This window comes from Diplotaxodon limnothrissa, linkage group LG7, assembly GCF_057381915.1.
Source record: "Diplotaxodon limnothrissa isolate DT_005_m linkage group LG7, D_limnothrissa_male_GT1.1, whole genome shotgun sequence".
NCBI lineage: Eukaryota > Metazoa > Chordata > Actinopteri > Cichliformes > Cichlidae > Diplotaxodon > Diplotaxodon limnothrissa.
In genome coordinates, this window is record NC_140602.1 from 5326920 (window position 1) to 5344699 (window position 17780).

Below are 17780 nucleotides of genomic sequence, written 5' to 3' on the forward strand. Positions count from 1 at the left end.
GTTAATTTTTTCCCTTTACCTTTGTTAGATCACATTTATGAATTAATGTGCTTCTCGTTTTTCTTTTATATAAAATGTTATAAATAAATCAGTTATAATCAAGTGGAGTGAGTGGAAAGACACAACACATTTACACGTGAAAAAATAATTAATTGTTTAATTTTTCTTTTGAAAAAAACTGAACACGGGTCTCACAGACCCGAACACCATACAAGGGTTAAAAAGGATGAAACCCAGCATCTGGTGATTTCCATGAGTTCAAGACTTCAGGCTTCAATACCAGCAAAGGGCTTTCGAGTATTAGAAATGAAATTTTTATTCTTAGTCTTTTAATTTCTCGATTTACTTTTGAAACCCTAAAACTAAGGGATTGCGTTAAAAAAATTCCTCACACTTTTATGCAATGTTTTTATTCTACCTAAAAAATTAAAGTTGAAAGGCTACACTTAAGGTGCATTTGAATTTTTTCATTTGAATTTCATTCTGGGAAATCTGTCCAAATATATATGGACCTAACTGTATGTGCAAATATGAATTATACATTTATAATAAAAAAATTGTGTGAAAATGTTTGCTCTTATAATTTTTCTGCCAAGCTATATGAACACTTCACTGAGTCTGAGAGTCTTTATCTTTACTATCTACATTTATCTAATATGAATATTTAATGCTAAAATTCTCTGCAACATCTTGATGAACTGAGACTCTAGATTTGAGATCGAACCAGATTAGCATGTATAGATCTTATACTTTATTTTTTTCTAATTTCATTTAGATTTTTATTTATAAAAAATATGCCCAATATGTGATCTGGATGAACTTCAAATGCCCACCTCTGGGACATGAAATTAGCTACACATCAACCCCGCAAAAGTAAAAGTCTTCATCTGTCATTTTACTACAACAAAATGACATACACTGGCAGGGAACAGTGTGCTGCCTAAAGAGTATCTGATATTGCATGTAAACTTATTTTATGATTGTATATTTTTATTTTCTACATGGAGTATGTTTACATTATGTAATACACTTCATTAAAAACATAATGTATATGTCAGTAGGAAATTCTCACTTATGAAGTTTTGTTTGTCCGTTTTGACTGGTCCCAGTTTGTGTACAAGCGTTTTCCACAATAGTAAATGTAAGCAGACGTGAAACTGAATCTGAAGCGGAAATGTGTGCCGGTGTTTATCTTGTAGGTCACATGCAGCTGGTGTTGTACGCTGCTACGGCCACAGGTGGCGCCATAGCTCCCTGTGTGTGACGGGCAGCAGATGATCCAGTCCACTCCGCACTCTCCATGTTGAGAGGAACCGAGCAACTTGTTCTCCAACCGTCCGTCACAGCCCACCTACTGCCCCCCTAAACCACCCAGCTGTCTCCATACAGCACCGTGCTATGACGCTGGACTGGAAAAGAAGCTTAGGAGCAAGTGCATGATCGTTTCCCTGATCGACAAAGAGTGAGTTTCTGTTACTACAGCACACCGCTAAGCACAACTTGCTATTTTTAGTCAACGTTACTTGTATCTATACAACTAACCCATGTTTTATGAGCTAACTGCTAGTTAGCTCTGACAGCGCTGAATAACAAAATGAGGGAAAAAATTGCGCGTTTCGTGGCATCCACGCTGTAATTTTAGTCTTCTCATCGTCGCAGCATATGAAGGAATTCGTTCAGTGGTTATAGTAACGTCATTCTGAGTGTTTGGTTTGCCGTCTCGTTGGGTAGCAGCTAACCTTACTAGCTTGTTGCCTCAAGTAAACCCCTCATCGCCACGTTAGCAGAGCAGCCCGTGCCCCATGCGGCTGCAGCTTTGCTGTCACTCGTTTGCATAGCAACCACGATCCCCGCCGATGCCCAGGATGGCTGCAACAAGCGAGTGCACGTACCTGTATGTGCTGCTTTTATGTTAAATCAGTTACAGTGTTGCGTTCACTTGCTTTTGTTACAAACTGTAAATAAATGAAAAATGCGTGTTATTGTGCTGTTAAGCACATGTGGCGGAGGATCATAGGAGTATTGACTGTAGTCATTAATCAAGCAGTCTGTAACGTCTCTGTATCATCTATGTCCCACGTGGGATGCGACGTTTTGCTTTGACTTTACTGCAGAGTGCAGATAATTCAAAGCAGAGCGACGAGGCTGGCAGACATTTAAATGTCAAATATGTGCAGGACAGTCCAAGACCTCGCCAGCGTTGGCCGGCTGCACTGTTGCAAGTGTGATACCAAACGTGTAACCTTTTTCATGGGTTCACCAGGAACACATTGTAAAAGCCAGGTAGGGTTTTCTGCAAAGAACGCTTTGAAACTCACCTTAAATATTTTTTTAATCTAACGACACACGCCTCCTCCATATTAATTTGACAAGAAATTAAATGCTGTGATTGCCAAATTTGGGGTTCATAATAACAGATGTTTAGGTGCCCTACTTTCTGCAAGTTTAAAAAGTAATCCCAAGCAAAGCTGATAAAAAGCAACATATAAATACTGGCCACTTACATTAGAAAATGCCTTCTTGTTTTCAGAAATCTATAAACAGGTGATTATCAGTATATGCATGAGCGCTTCCTTCATTGGTGCCAGTCTACATTCATTGACAAGTCAGATGCTGCAGCGCAGAAATGCCAAAACAGAGTGTTTTTTGGGGTCACTCAGAAACACAGACTTCATTACATAGCTTGTTTGTTTACAAGACCACGCTGAGAACGTTGCCAGCTCCGTCATGTAGTTCTCATTAAATTGTCTGAAGTTTCTGAAAGGAGTTCCTCCCACAGCAATATCAATAAAAAGTAATTAAAAAGATCCACATTGGCATTTGTGCACATGTTAGGGGTTTGTGAAAAAAGTGCAGCTTAAGAAACAGAAGATCATGAGTTTCTTCAAGCTTTTTAAAAAAATAAGTGCGGGTCAAACGATACTCGTGGCATTTGATCTGGATGAGATGATGACTAACTGTGGAGGCTTTTCACTGCCACTTTGTCTCATCCATCTTTAATTGTGTGGTATTATGTCGAGTCTGGCTTTGCTTGTGATGAGAATAACACTGGAGTGCTGGAGTGCACTTTAGTTAATAGTTAAAGGGTTTAGTGGAATGTTTCACCCTTGGTTGAAGTGAAAATAGATAATATGTGGGAAACTGCTGCAGAGCTTTTTTTTTTTTTTTTTTTTTTTTTTTTTTTGGCCTGTCCCGTTTGGCTCTTTTGCCATCAGAATTGTTGTCTAAAGGCAAAGAAAGATGCCCAACGGATTTACTTTACCAAACTGACCATCCCAGCCTTGCCGTAATGGTCCATTTGATTCACCTTTTATTGTTTATTTTATTTTCACTTACTGAATACGGGACAGACTTGACTGGGGGAAAGAAGGGGAGAAAGAAAGAGGGAAAGAGAAACAGCTGAGAAGAGGGACGGGGGAGAAGGGCAAAAGACAAAAACCAACAGAACGGGCAGAGAAAAAAAAAATGCATATATCAATCACCTGGATCACCTGCTGAGAAAGAAAAAAGAAAGCAAGCAGAAGAGAACAAGAGTAATAGAATAAACAACATCACAATGATATATGGGAATATGACAGTAAATACTAAATGTTAAACATTATTGTGCAGCACATAAGATCAACAGAACACAGTGTGCTTTGAGGTAGGAGCCAAAAAGGGTGTAGTTTGTGGGTGTGATCACCCGTGTGTACACCTGTGAGCATGGACGCGCTTGTTTTTTGTTTTTTTAAAAGGTTCCTTCATGTAATAATCTGCTAGAGGGTGTGGGGGGGCCACAGCCCCGTCCTCCAGGGCGTGAAGCAGGTGTGGAGGAGATCAAAACTCCAGACATCCAGAGGCCCCCAGAACACAAGAGACCAAGGAAGACCAACAGAGGGGCAGCTGCGCCACTGTCCCGGAAAGAGCTGAGGAGAGTCCCAGATGAGGGCTCACTCAGCAGCCGCGGAGCAGAAGCCAGCGGGAGTTGCAGTGACGCGCCCGTGAGCTCCGCCGGCAGCCAGCTGCGCCTGAGTGACCGAGCCCCAGGCCGAGAGGCCGGGGGCACCCCACCTCCGAAGTGGCCCGAGCGAGCCCCAGGCTCCAGGCCCCGATAAGCGGCCGCCAACTGCTGCAGAGCTTGACGAAGAGGCAGTTTTTAAAGTGTGTCACTTGTTCACACTCTCTACTTCTTTATTTGCTTTGTTGCTTCAGCCTTTCTGGGTCTGCACATTCACTGGACTCAGTCTTTTAAAGAGGGTTATATAGAATGATAAACGTCTAACGTGCACTGTCGTCATTCACCATCAGATAAAAAATTGATCTGATATTGAATTACTGCAGAATGTCCTACTATGAGTGGTGGAAATAGCTGAGATAGGACCATGGCAAGCATGAGAAGGTCATTAGTATTACGTGGGCAGTGGAATTAGGTCATGAAATCATTACTAACAGAGACCACGTCTTGTTGCATATCTGATTTAAATAGAGTCTAACACCGCTCATCAGATTGACGCTTAATACAATTTTTTCCACTTTAGAAAAACAAAAATCACATTTGCTTTTCTGCGCTGATCTGTTGACACCCAAAGCCTTGACACGTCATGTGACAGTCTACCTTCCTCTAATCAGGTGGTGATATTTAATGGTGTTGGGCCCTAAGCCTATCAACTAGAACTGTGGCTTTGCTCTGTTGTGAAACACAAATGGGGGAGAGAGTGGCAGTGAAAGAAGGAAAGAGTAAAGAGCCGTTTGAGTCATTTTCTGTGGGTGGATAGTCCTGCTTTTTATCAGTGCTTTTTCTAGCAGGAAGACACAGCAACAGATGTCCCAACTTCCATGCTGTACTGTGAAGGATATGCAGAAAATACCACATCTCACTGCATCCTGTAGATCAGTCTCCACAGGAGAAGCCAGCTAGGCGTTGATGACGGGTGCTAGGTCCTCTCCGTCTTCCAGTCTAAATGCTAATCGCTGCTTTATTTGTTTTTATTTGGAAATCAGATATTTTCTCTGATCCTGATTGTCTCTGTGTATCTGAATGGCAATTTTCCAAAACACACTCTTCCCTTTAAAATGCTACTTTGAATCTGGCTGGTCTTCAAAGTGGAATTGTCCTATTCCAGGGCTGATAAGTGGCTCAGTGCTGTTTCCAGTTCCTCTGAGATTTAAATGCTTTCCCCGACATCTACTGGGGAAATCTAGGCTAATACTGCTCCATACTGAATTTTCCTCTCTGCCCCTAGAGAGCGAACGCACTTTTAGTAGCCCATATTGTTCCAAGATTCTCTTCCCCGGCAGAATTTTTCATCACAAGTTACTTTACAGATGCTAGCTGACATTTATGTTTTAAAACAGGCCATTTTTGTCACAGAATGTCACTTTTTCCAAGAAGAAAAAGTATTTATGTGAGCACAGAAAAACACAAAAATGTTTAATGTCTTCTTATTCCCTCATGGGTAACGCTTTTATCCAGATGCACACATTGTTTGCTCAGATATTATTATGTAAAAGTCAGTGGGACTTCTGTTATAAATTTGTAATTTGTAAATGTCTGCAGTTATGGTTTTATTTCCTCTAATATTAACACTGAGTAAAACACCCTACAGGTCTGGAAACAATGGCATTTTGCGTTGATCTGAAATCAACCCTGCAGAGTGAGGCAAAGGCTTGTGAAACCACGATCATGACGTTTAAATGTGGAACTGAAAACTAGATTCTCTCTTTTTTTGATGAATTGTGTATCAAACAGTGCATTCCAATTATTTTGCTATATGATTTAACAACCGACAGCCAGGATTTTAAAACTCTGGGCTCTCTCCGTGTCTCCTGCTTGATTTATCCAACACACACACACACACACACACACACACACACACACACACACACACACACACAAAGAAATAAAGCATTTGAGACTGACCTCCTGACCCTTAGAAAGTGACTTCTTACTTTGTTCCAAGGAAACTGACCAGCAGGTGTCTGTATTTAGAGCAGGTTTGACACCATACATCCACCACTCAGCTTTCTACAGACTGCCAACGAGTATTCTCGCAGTAGCTAGTGCCTCTGCAATCAATATCCACCTCTCTATAGGTTACTACATGGAGTTGGTGGTTGTGTAAATGCTGACAGCTTTGGTTAGGGCCCAGTGTGCTGTGTGGATATTGTGGGTGTAAAACTTGATTTATTTAAAATAAGTGTCCATTATAGATGCTGTTGTGTTTTGTTGACATGGAATACATTCACTGTTTTGTTATTAAATAATAAGCAGCCATATGGATTAAGCTACTGCTATTCAGACTTTCCGCTCATAATGTTTTTGTTTGATTTTGTGAATGAGCTACATTAACTATGATGCAATATCCTTTTAAAAGTCTCCATTTGTTTTACGGCTGTTTCTGAGTGGCAGGGCTCGTAAGGAGATTTTGTTCCGTCATTGAAAATGATTGGCACTGTGCGCTGCCCATGTCAGACGCTGATAATCTGTAGTTTTCTGGGATAAGCTGAAGCATCTGTGTTGAGTTTACTGCAGGGCCGTTGTAGATTTCGGACATACTTTTAACACAGCATTTTTTTTTCTGTTTACAAATGAGGTGTTGCTGAGAGGCTTGGTTACGTCATCAGTTTGTCAAATTCCACTTTATAGGGTTATCACAATCCTCTGTGCTGGCAGGATGATATTGGTGTTGAATTTTTGCCTGATGTTTTTATGACATGCGTTTTATTGGTGCCAGACAAATCCATTAATAGCTGTTAATGTAATTCTACAGCTTTGCCTTAGGGATCAGTAGTGTTAGCGTTCTGTCTGTTACTATGTCGTCTGTTTTCCTAATGAAGTAGTTAACAGGGGGAAAGTGGCTCTGTTACACTAAATGGAAACTTGTGACATCCATCTGTAGATAAACATGCCAAGTCACTCCAACAAAACAAGCATTGCCTTCACCTTTCAAAGTAACATTGGGTCCGAGACGATGGGTGATTTCCATGACACGGGACCATCATCTGACTTCAGTCTTAAAGTGACACTACACTACACTTTTAGGAGAGATTGCTTTAAAAGCTATTGATCATGAATAGTATGATTTATGCCATTACAGTGGTTTCCAACAGTGATTGAGTGTCACGCAGGGAAAAAAAATCTATGCTGTTCATAGGAGGTTGTTGAAACACTGCTGCAGCTTTTATCTGTGCTGCCTTACGCCCTGCAGTGTTTATGTGAGTCTGCTTCTAGCATTCCTCTCTGCTTCCGCTTTTCTGTCCTTATGTAAACAAATCTTGCTCTCATCTTTTTGTTGAAGGCACAGAGATTAAATTGATAAATGCTCCCATCTAACTCTAAAAAACAAAAAAAGAAGCTAAAAAACCTAAACCTTAAAACAGGCTTTTCCCTGCAGCACGCTATGTAATAAATACTCTCAAAGAAAATTACGGCAGTTTCAACTTATGTCTAAGCATGTATAGTTTCATGCATCTGTCAAAACACTCGACTTCAGGTGCACGACGCTGAGCTGGTCCCATTTTGCTGGATTGAACTGTGATTTTTCCAGTTTGTGATGCCCCTGATTTATACCAGACTGCTCAAACAATAGACCCCAAAGTAGGATGGCATGCGATTAGTACATTGGTCTTTAAGCGACATGAATACACTTAATGTTAAGTGGCCTTAGACCCAGAGCCAAATTTTGCATTGAGTTTAAATTGTGACCATAACAGACAGTGAGTCCTCACTTTGTGTCTCTGTGTCTCAGCAGACTGATTTTTATGTGTTGATAGAAGGTTATGTTCTGTTTATCTGTGCTATCTGTCTTCACTGGACAGACAGTTCCCGTATACCAAAGAACATTTTTAAATACCTGCCTCTATTACCCAATGCTCATATGGATCATAGTCTCAAATTCAACGTTAAGTGAAAGTCTTTGTCAAATTGACATTTCACTTAAAAGACAGAAGCTAACTTTATATCTGACTGTTGATGTCTAGCTATGGTCACAGCAAAATCCTTTGTGGCCTTATGTTTACCTAAGTGGGTTTGCATGGTCAGAGATGAGGGTTGTTGAAGGAGGCTGCTGATAAGAGGCCTTCCTTACGAAGGCTGTCTGACGTGATAAAAGTACCAACACAAGTACAAGTGAGGACTATTTGTATCCATTTAATCTTTAGGAAAATGATGACCTCAAGTCAGCAGAACTGTTCAAGATTGTTACAGGATAGACAGTTCAATTTGACAGGATAAAAAGGTGGATTTTTAGACTCCTAGAGGAAGTGAAGGGTTTTAAAGCACAGCTGTTACAGTAAGTCCAGAACTTTGGTTTATTGGGCAAAGATGAATAAAATATTTTCAGTTGGAATGGCAGACATTGTTAATGTTTCATGGGTTGGCTATAATGTTACAGCCAGTACTATATCAAGTTGGAAAACCTATTTCTAGTCTAGTTATTATTCACACTGTTCCTATTTTTATATTGATTTGAAGCAAGTCTGGCTGATCTGGAGAACTGGTTACATGCAACAGAATTATGCTATGAAATTACAAGATGCAATGAATCAAACATTTTTAATGTGCAATGTAAAGGATCTAGAATCAGAATAATGTTGTTGCTTTGCATCTTTTTGCACTGCAGTGATCTTTGCCCCTCATCAACCAATCAACTCAACTCAAGTTGCTAAGCAACTTGAGTTTGGCACTTTGGCATAGCTGCCAAAGCAGAGAGCTATGTCATTGGAAATCTTTTCAGTTTTCAGTAGGGAAATTTAAAATATTTCCTTCTAAAATCACAACAGAGGCTTAATATCACTGTACTGTGTAAAAGTTGTTTCCTGAAGGAAGTGCTGTAAAAACCAAATGCATGAATCTAAGGAGCTTGGAAAGAAAAGCGTCTGGACTTCTTTAAGTTGCTTGAAGACGTTTCACCTCTTATCTGAGAAGCTTTTTCAGTTCTAATGTCAAGTCAAGGTCTTTTCCAAGCTCCTTCGATTACAATGACCTGGATGACTGAGGACCATCATAGACAAATGCATGAATGTTGCTGTGGTGTTTTAATGTAGTTTCAAATATTTAGTTTCAAATGTTTAAAGCAAGACAGCAATCATTTGATTTAGTTCAAATCCATCACTAATTGCATTTTTTCATCTGTAATCTCTTTCTTACACATGTTACCTTCCTATCATTGCTTACAAGCCCAGCCTGACTTTCTGCTATGAATGCTGGCATACCCACAATGCCTTAAAATAAATGTTAATTAGCTGCTTCTGTGAAGACTAGCATACAATTTGCTGGTTAGATTCTATTCAGCACTGTTTGTTTGTAATTGTAGGGATAGTGATTGCTCTCTTTCTGACTTATATTTGGCCCACTATGTATGAATGTGATATGCGCCAAACAAAGAAGTACATCGTACACTGTGAGTCTCTTTAGTAAGAGTGTTGCATATAAACTGTCCGTTCTTTACACTTTTCTCTTGGCCTTTGGTCATGAGTTAAGTGCAATCCCAAGTTGTAATAGTGTAGTTTTTATGTGTTATGCAGTTAACTTTATTGCACTGTGAATTGGTCCCGAGAACAAATACTCTTCCATTGAAACCATGACACATTCTGGGCCACGGTGTCTTACTTCACTTGTGGTTTGCATTGTTTGTACATGTTGTGCATTTCATGATTCTTGTTGAACTGGACATGTGTGTGCTTAATAGACTGGCAAATTACAGCAGGATTTTCCTATCCTCGGTCAGAAGGCACAGGTGACTTATATGATGAAAGAGAGGGTCCACAGCAATGATAATTAGGGTTCTTTTAATCCAAACATCTCCAGAAGTGAATTCGTGTGAGTATATGTATATGTGTGTGTGGTTCTGTAAAATAACAGAAATTACAATTAGCAAACAATTAAAGTCAACCAAACTGGTCTAAATAATACAGAAAGGGTTGAACAGAAATGACTAAACACCACCCCCTGGTGGACACAAATGGGCTGCTGCACAGGGATAGACTCCATCTTGGACGAGTTTACGGACACTGTCACCTCCTATATCCACTTCTGTGAGGACAGCATTGTGCCATCACGCACCAGGGTGAGTTATAACAATGACAAACCCTGGTTTACTCCTAAACTCAAAAAGCTGTGGCTGGAAAAGAGTAAGGCGTTCAGAAGCGGAGACAGGGACTGCTATAGAGAGGCCAAGTACAGGTTCACTAAAGAAGTGGACATTGCCAAACATCAGCACTCTGAGAAGATGCAGCAGCAGATCTCAGAGAATGACTCGGCCTCTGTGTGGAAAGGTTTTAGGAATATTACAAACTACAAGCCTAAAACCCCCCACTCCACTGATGACTTGCTCTTAGCCAACACCCTTAACGACTTCTACTGCCGTTTTGACGAGCCATCAGGCAGCCTTCACACCTCCAACGACCCCAACAATAGAGGCACTTTGGACACTCATTCCCCCACCTCTCCCCCCTCCATAGAGCCATCACCACCTTCAAACTGTTCACCTGCAACACCCGCCCCCTCACCCCACACAAAAGAGGATTTCACACCACCTCCTCCGACCACAACTCTTCATATTCATGAAGCAGATGTGAGGAAGCAGTTTAGGAGTCTGAATGCTCGGAAAGCTCCCGGCCCAGACGGTGTGTCTCCTGCCACCCTCAGACACTGTGCAAACGAGCTGGCCCCAGTGTTTTCTGGCATCTTCAACTCCTCACTGCAGGCATGTCATGTGCCTGCCTGCTTCAAGTCCTCTACCATAATCCCTGTCCCCAAGAAACCTAGGATCACTGGACTAAATGACTACAGACCCGTGGCTCTGACATCTGTGGTCATGAAGTCATTTGAGCGCCTAGTTCTCTCCCATCTCAAGACCCTCACGGCCCCCCTCCTGGACCCCCTGCAGTTTGCATATAGAGCCAACAGGTCTGTAGACGACGCCATCAACATGGCCCTACACTTCATCCTGCAGCATCTGGACTCCCCAGGAACCTACGCCAGGATCCTGTTTGTGGACTTCAGCTCTGCCTTCAACACCATCCTTCCAGACCATCTCCGAGGCAAGCTTTCCCAGATGAATGTGCCTGATCCCATCTGCCGGTGGATCACTGACTTCCTGACGGACAGGAAGCAGCACGTGAGGCTGGGAAAGAATGTCTCGGACTCCCGGACCATCAGCACCGGCTCCCCTCAGGGCTGTGTTCTTTCTCCTCTGCTCTTCTCCCTGTACACCAACTGCTGCACCTCCACCCACCAGTCTGTCAAGCTAATCAAGTTCGCAGATGACACCACCGTCATTGGGCTCATCTCGGACGGGGACGAGTCTGCCTACAGGAGGGAGGTTGAACGTCTGGTGTCCTGGTGCAGCCACAACAACCTGGTGCTGAATGCCCAGAAGACAGTGGAGATTATTGTGGACTTCAGGAAGCACACAGCTCCACTCCCCCCCATCATCCTGACTGACACCCCCATCACCTCTGTGGACTCATTCCGCTTCCTGGGTACCACCATCACCCAGGACCTGAAGTGGGAGCCCACCATCACCTCCGTCATCAAGAAAGCCCAGCAGAGGATGTACTTCCTGAGGCAGCTGAAGAAATTCAACCTGCCAACACGGACGATGATGCAATTCTACACTGCAATCATCGAGTCCATCCTCACCTCCTCCATCACCGTGTGGTACGCTGGAGCCACTATCAGGGACAAACAGAGACTGCAGCGTGTTGTGCGCTCTGCTGAGAAGGTGATTGGCTGCAGACTCCCATCTCTGCAGGACCTGTACACCTCCAGGACACTGCGGCGTGCAGCCCGGATCTCAGCTGACCCTTCTCACCCTGGACACAGTCTGTTTGACCTGCTCCCCTCAGGCAGGAGGCTCCGGTCCATTCGCACCAGAACCTCTCGCCACAAGAACAGTTTCTTCCCCTCTGCTGTTGGACACATGAACAATAACCACATGATTGTCCCCGCCACTAACACATGACCCTACGCTGTGTCACTGCATCATTTCATGTTTGGCACTGATCACCACCTGCACTCATGTATATATCTTTCTACGTAGCACTCATAATTCTTATTCTCATGTATATATCTCATGTATATCTCATGCACATATCTTTCTTTCTACATAGCACTTTAATTCTTATTGTCTGCACTGAAGCACCGCAGCAATTTCCTAATGTTGTAAACCTCAACATCTGGCAATAAACCCATTCTGATTCTGATTCTGATTCTTTACTTTGGGCAGCTCAGTTCACAAGGGTAGCGCCATTTTGGTCAAATCAGCGTGAATATACAGTGTCTCGTGGCTACACGAACAGCTGGAAAACTCTACTAAGCATCACCCAATGTACATAGCTAAGTATATGATAAGTTACAACCATAGAACAAACAAATACAAGGCACTTACTTATCATTCACGCACACACACTACACATGTTCAGTACAACAGCCCAGCTCCACCAGCGCTATCAAGGTGGACCAGCGCAAACACAAACAAGGGATGGGAGGAATGTACCATCTTAGCAGTGGTTAGAGGGGGTCCGTGGAACAGTCTATATACACAAATCACAGGGGTTTTCTACACTTGTCTTTAAAGCAAAAAAAAAAGGGGGCAAGCTAAATTACTCATTCCTTGTGTATTTTTCTTTCAGCTTTTTTTGTATTGGCTGTGCGTGTTTGACCTGATCTCGCCCCCCTCTTTGTCTTTGTCCCTCAAGTGCTGTTAGCTCAGCGATTCTCTTTCAGTTCACTTCTTATTTAGGTTAGATGTACTCAAGTGTTATGGCTTCCTCGTTTGCTAAGCAGCAGGATTTTAAAGGCGCAGATTCCACCACTCCTGACCACCCTGTTTTTTCACTTGTTGCACTACCATTACGTCTATTAACATTGGTGTAATCTGCACAGATACATGCATTTTCTCAGTTTTTTATTGCATGTATTAGGGGTATATGTAGTGCAGTGCTGCTTTGCAAACTGATGCTTGTGTGTGTTTTCGTTTGTAGATTTGTGACTTATCACATGTCCCAGTTGTGTGTGAATAGACAGGTTTTTCAAGAAAAGTGATTCAAAGGGATTTCAAGGGAAAACAAATGTAAGAATGGGAGGTGAAAACACAATTTTTAGCTGTAAATAATGAGAGTGAATGTAAATGTGTAACATCAAATTAAGTTCACTTATGTGGACATTGAACTGTCTGCAGCCATATTCCTGCTATCTTGCCTCACGTCTTCCTGGATTCACATCGTACTGGGGTGTGTGTTTATCTAGTGTAACAGAAGTAGTTCTCCATAAATATGATAGTGTGACTGTGTTCCTTATGTTTTGGTAAACACAATCTCCTTTCCAACAAAATGGGATTGACAGTATCAGCATTGAATCTTTTCTTTTCATTGATCTTTTTTGAGGGGGAAATTTGATCCATAATTGTATTACAAGTCAACTTTAGCTAAAGGTGCAGGCTTGTTCTGACTTATTGAAATAAGGACTGGGAAAGAGTGGGGTGGGGCTCTAACACAGTGGTGTGACCAGGAGGAGCATTAGCGGGAGAGACGTTGGGGGTGAGGCAGGTTTGAGCGTTTGTACTGTGTGAGTTAAAGTGAAACCTTATTCTAACTTTTGCATCTCTGCAGGTGAGACAGGCTGATTCAACAAAAGCTTCTGGATGCAGTGTCTCCTGGGGCTCAGGTGAAAGGTAAGTTGAGCTTTCAGCTGCTGGCCCACTCTTTAATTTCTTAGTAATGAATACACTTAGCTAAATTGGATAGCCATCTGTTTTAGCTTCAGTTAGTCAAATGGTTTGTGTGTGCTGTTAGCATGTTACCGTCCAAGCTTGCATGTGCTTGAGTACTTTAATTGTACTTAAATGTACTTAAATTTGTGAACTGATTTTCTCAGTCCATCACCCTGCTTTCAATATCTGACACCAATGCGAGCACATTTTTACCCAGCGTTGCCAGGAGGGATAACTCACTTTCTGAGCAGAAGTAGGGCACATCTCTTAAGGTGTGAAGCAGACTCTCTGTTTCAGCCAGTTTTTATTACATTTAAGTAGAATATTCCCTGTCTACAGCTATTTGATCAAAGTGTTGGCTAGAGCAGTAAAGTCTGTGTTTGTTCTATGTTTGTGTGCGCTAGAGTTTGTACACCATGTGACTTTAGAAGAAGAGAAACCGTTAGAAGTGAGATCAGCAGGTTACAGGGTGTGTCTGATTCGCTTGGTTCAGAGGGGAATAAGTGAGGTTTCACAAGGACAGCTGGCTGGACAGCAGCTGGATGGATACTTCTGAGAGATGGGCAAAGCCCTAAAACAGGCAGTTTGCCTGGGGAACATGGTGGTCTCTTATACAGAGGCAGGATGTAATTACTAGTTACTGGCTTTTTTCAGTCTTCTGTATTACACTGTGTATTTTTGTCTCTCCTGGAAGGATAAAAATATCTTTGTACACGTTTGCTGTACAAATTACAGATTTCACTTAGCTCTTTTGCACATCTGTCTAGAAAGGGTGACCGTGGATTTTTATTTACTTAACAAATGTAGCCTTGTTACTGTGAAAAATGTCACTTTGATGTTGTGGGAATAATAATAATAATAACACAGTAATCTTACTTTACTTTTAGTGTGCTGAAATTGTGTTGTCATTATGTAGGTTAGAGGTACTGCTTTGTGTGTCTGTGTAGCCCTAGGGTGGTAGTTATAAAAAGAGGCCAACTCGGTTCAGTACGGAAAAGCTCAGAGATTCAGCCATGCTAAAGTTGTTTACGTTGGCATGTGCTTGGAGCATGTGCTTTAACAGCAAATTACACATTAACCAGACAAATCCGGTACCTAGCAGCTTACTCCATGGCTGAACAGTCAGCGGGAAAATATTTAACTATTTCTCTCACAGATAACACAATTATGATTTGACTTGCGAAATATATGCATTTTTCAAGTCACGCTTTAGTTCAGTATTCATTGTAATACAATAATATGTGAGCCAATCTTTATATTTTGCTTTCAAGGAGCCAGACTTTCTTCTAATTTTTAAAGTGGTCCCATTTGTTCCCATTTCTTTAGCTGATTCAGTGAAAAAATGCCAAAGATGGCACAATTTGACAAGCACAAAAGTAGGGCTGAACGATTATGGAAAATAATCTAATTGCGATTTTTTTGCCCCAATATTGCGATTGCGATGCGATTATTTTTTAAGGTCTTTGTCTTCTGTATTATTAAACAAAGACAAGCAATACATCATATAGTATGGCCAATACTATATTACATTAATTTTAAACTGTTCTTTCCTGGAAGACAGACCTCTGTTATGATGACATGAGGTGATGCATGAATTGATGACTGACATTTTTATTTAACTTCTTCAATCACAACAGTATATTTGAACATACACAATAGTTTATTTTTAGCTTACAAACATCTGAGCATAAAGTGCTGACAAGGAACCCTGGTGTAAACATTAAAATGAAAGTCAGTACAATGTGCAGATTGCAGAAATATACATAAAAAAAAATCAGTGGCTTTACCACACTCAGTTTTTCGACATCTGTGAACTACTAGACAGTCATTCAATTAAAAAATAATATTAAATAAATAAAACTAATAAATAAAAAATACACACATCTTACTGATCTCTGCAGTCAGTAACATTACACATAAAGTGCAAACATAATAGCAATTGTATAAACACACACACAAACACGCCTTTAAAGTTTAAAGGCGTGAAATTGGACGGTCTAGTTCTGATTAGCGTCACCGCTGTCTCGGTGGAGTTTAATAAACTCGGCCGTCTGCTTCTTGCTATCTAAAATATAACCAGACACTGGCGTAAATTCTCGACTGTCTCATACTTCTGTTTAATAAGTTTTCTGTTTGACGTTTAGTCAGCTGTGTGAAAACCAAGGAGGAACCCACCCGGGGGATTAATAAAGTTTTATTTTATCTAATCTAATAACTTTAATCTCAGCCAAACCGATTTACTCACGAACAAACAAAACACTGAAAAAAGCCCAACAATAACATTTTTAGGTTGTCTAAGTGACTTATATATTACGCTTAACCCGAGCAGCGAAACTCCGCGGTGATCTGAAAATGATGTGCCGGGAGTTGTGCCGTTCTTGGCCGCATCAGTAATCCTCGAGCTCCCGGCTAGCTGTCGAGCTGGTGGGTAGCAGACGCCTCTGAAAACGTCGAAGCACTTTTGCAAATATGGGATATCTTGATAAACCGAGCAGATATTTGATGTTTACACAACTACTTTCTCGCCTGAAAATATGTTAAAAGTTTATTTTGTGACCCAGAAAGATTAGTATGAGTAATTTTAAAACTTAGTAGCGGCCGCCATTGCTGGAAACTGGAGTTTGGCTGGGCCGCACTATGAATTCTGGGATATGGTAGTAATTTGGACAGCCTTATAATCGCAGTATAATCGCAGCCTTTGCGGTTAGAAAATTGCACTTGATCATGTCGCGATATTATCGCAAATGCGATATATCGTTCAGCCCTACACAAAAGAGTGTTTTGCAACAGTGAGGTGATTGCCAAAGAGCTATTAGCCAAAAACTTGGCAACACCTGGATTTATGTGTTGTTTGTGTTGTGGGGCATGCTAGGGAAATAATCAAATTGTGTTGCTATATCATGGATATTGTGAAATGGGGCTATCATGTAAAAATGTATCCATGTTATCACAGACATTATGATATACCACAGCCCTACAGTGTGGTGTTGACTTCTTAAGAGAATGGAACAAAAAGCAGCGATTCTTCTTCTTATCCTTCATGAAACTGCAAGGAAGTTTGCCTAAAAGAGTTCAGACTGTGTTGACGAATAAAGATAATCATACCAAATACTGACTGGTTAGAATTGTACCAACTATTTTTGTCTTTGTGACTTGCATAGAATACAGAGTAATCAAACATGAAATTATTAGATGTGATTGGGCCAAGTTACTTAATTAAACTAAAAAAAATAAATACTTACTTGGCTCTTTTGCAGTTTAATTGCATGTATTGAGTCCAGTTGCAATTTGGATTTGAAATCTATTAACTGTTCCTGATTAACTCACATGCAGCCACTTTTACACCATAATTTAGTAGAATTAATATTTCCTACTTCTGACAACTATTTTTGTGGAGAGTAAATTATCCAAAAACTATATGATTATCATTTTAACACCAGATTGCATCACAATACACACTGGGTAAAGATGTAAAGTGTACAAGGAGAGAAACACAAGAGCTTTTTATGGCATAGAAGTGGAACATGAATGCAATTTTCTCAACATTTCCACTCTGCCACCTCAGCTTTGTTTGTCTCAGTCATTCCACACACGCAGGGCGGTGATCACATTTTTGTTTACTCAAGTGGGGAGAAGGCAGACTGTTGTAATATTCTGTATCCAATATCTCTGTCAGTTCAAATCTAAAGTTAAGTATGCTTGAATGATGAAGATGTGTTGTAGGAAAGTCCTGAAATGCCAAATGCTGCACATTTAACCTGTTAGATTTTTCACACAAAAATCTAATCGTCTAAATTTCCAGCCAAATAACAAAAGACCATAACAATTAATGTTTTTCTTTTTTTAAAAATATGGAAATTGTTAACAGTGGGATGAAATCAATATTTAGGCTTTCTTAATGCTTAAAAACAAGCTGCTTTGAGCGACAAATTACTGGATGTAGCATAACATGGTTGATTTAATGTTCTACATTAGTGTTCACAGGCTTAGTGGTTAGAACTGACCTTTCAAAACATGAAGGTCCTGAGATTGATCACCATCCATTGCCGATCCTTTCTATATATAGTTTGCATGTGGGTTTTTTTC

At 40.9% G+C, this 17780-nt stretch overlaps 1 protein-coding gene across 1 annotated transcript in view; it reads left to right on the forward strand.

The window, feature by feature from the left end:
- Window positions 1-1285: 1285 nt before the first annotated feature.
- The window catches only part of osbpl5 (oxysterol binding protein-like 5), a 52071-nt gene continuing 35576 nt past the window's right edge, over window positions 1286-17780 (forward strand). Inside the window, exons 1-2 of the mRNA XM_085359044.1 lie at window positions 1286-1462; window positions 13594-13655. The gene's annotated coding sequence lies outside the window, so the exon portion shown is untranslated. The remainder of the gene's footprint in view (window positions 1463-13593; window positions 13656-17780) is intronic.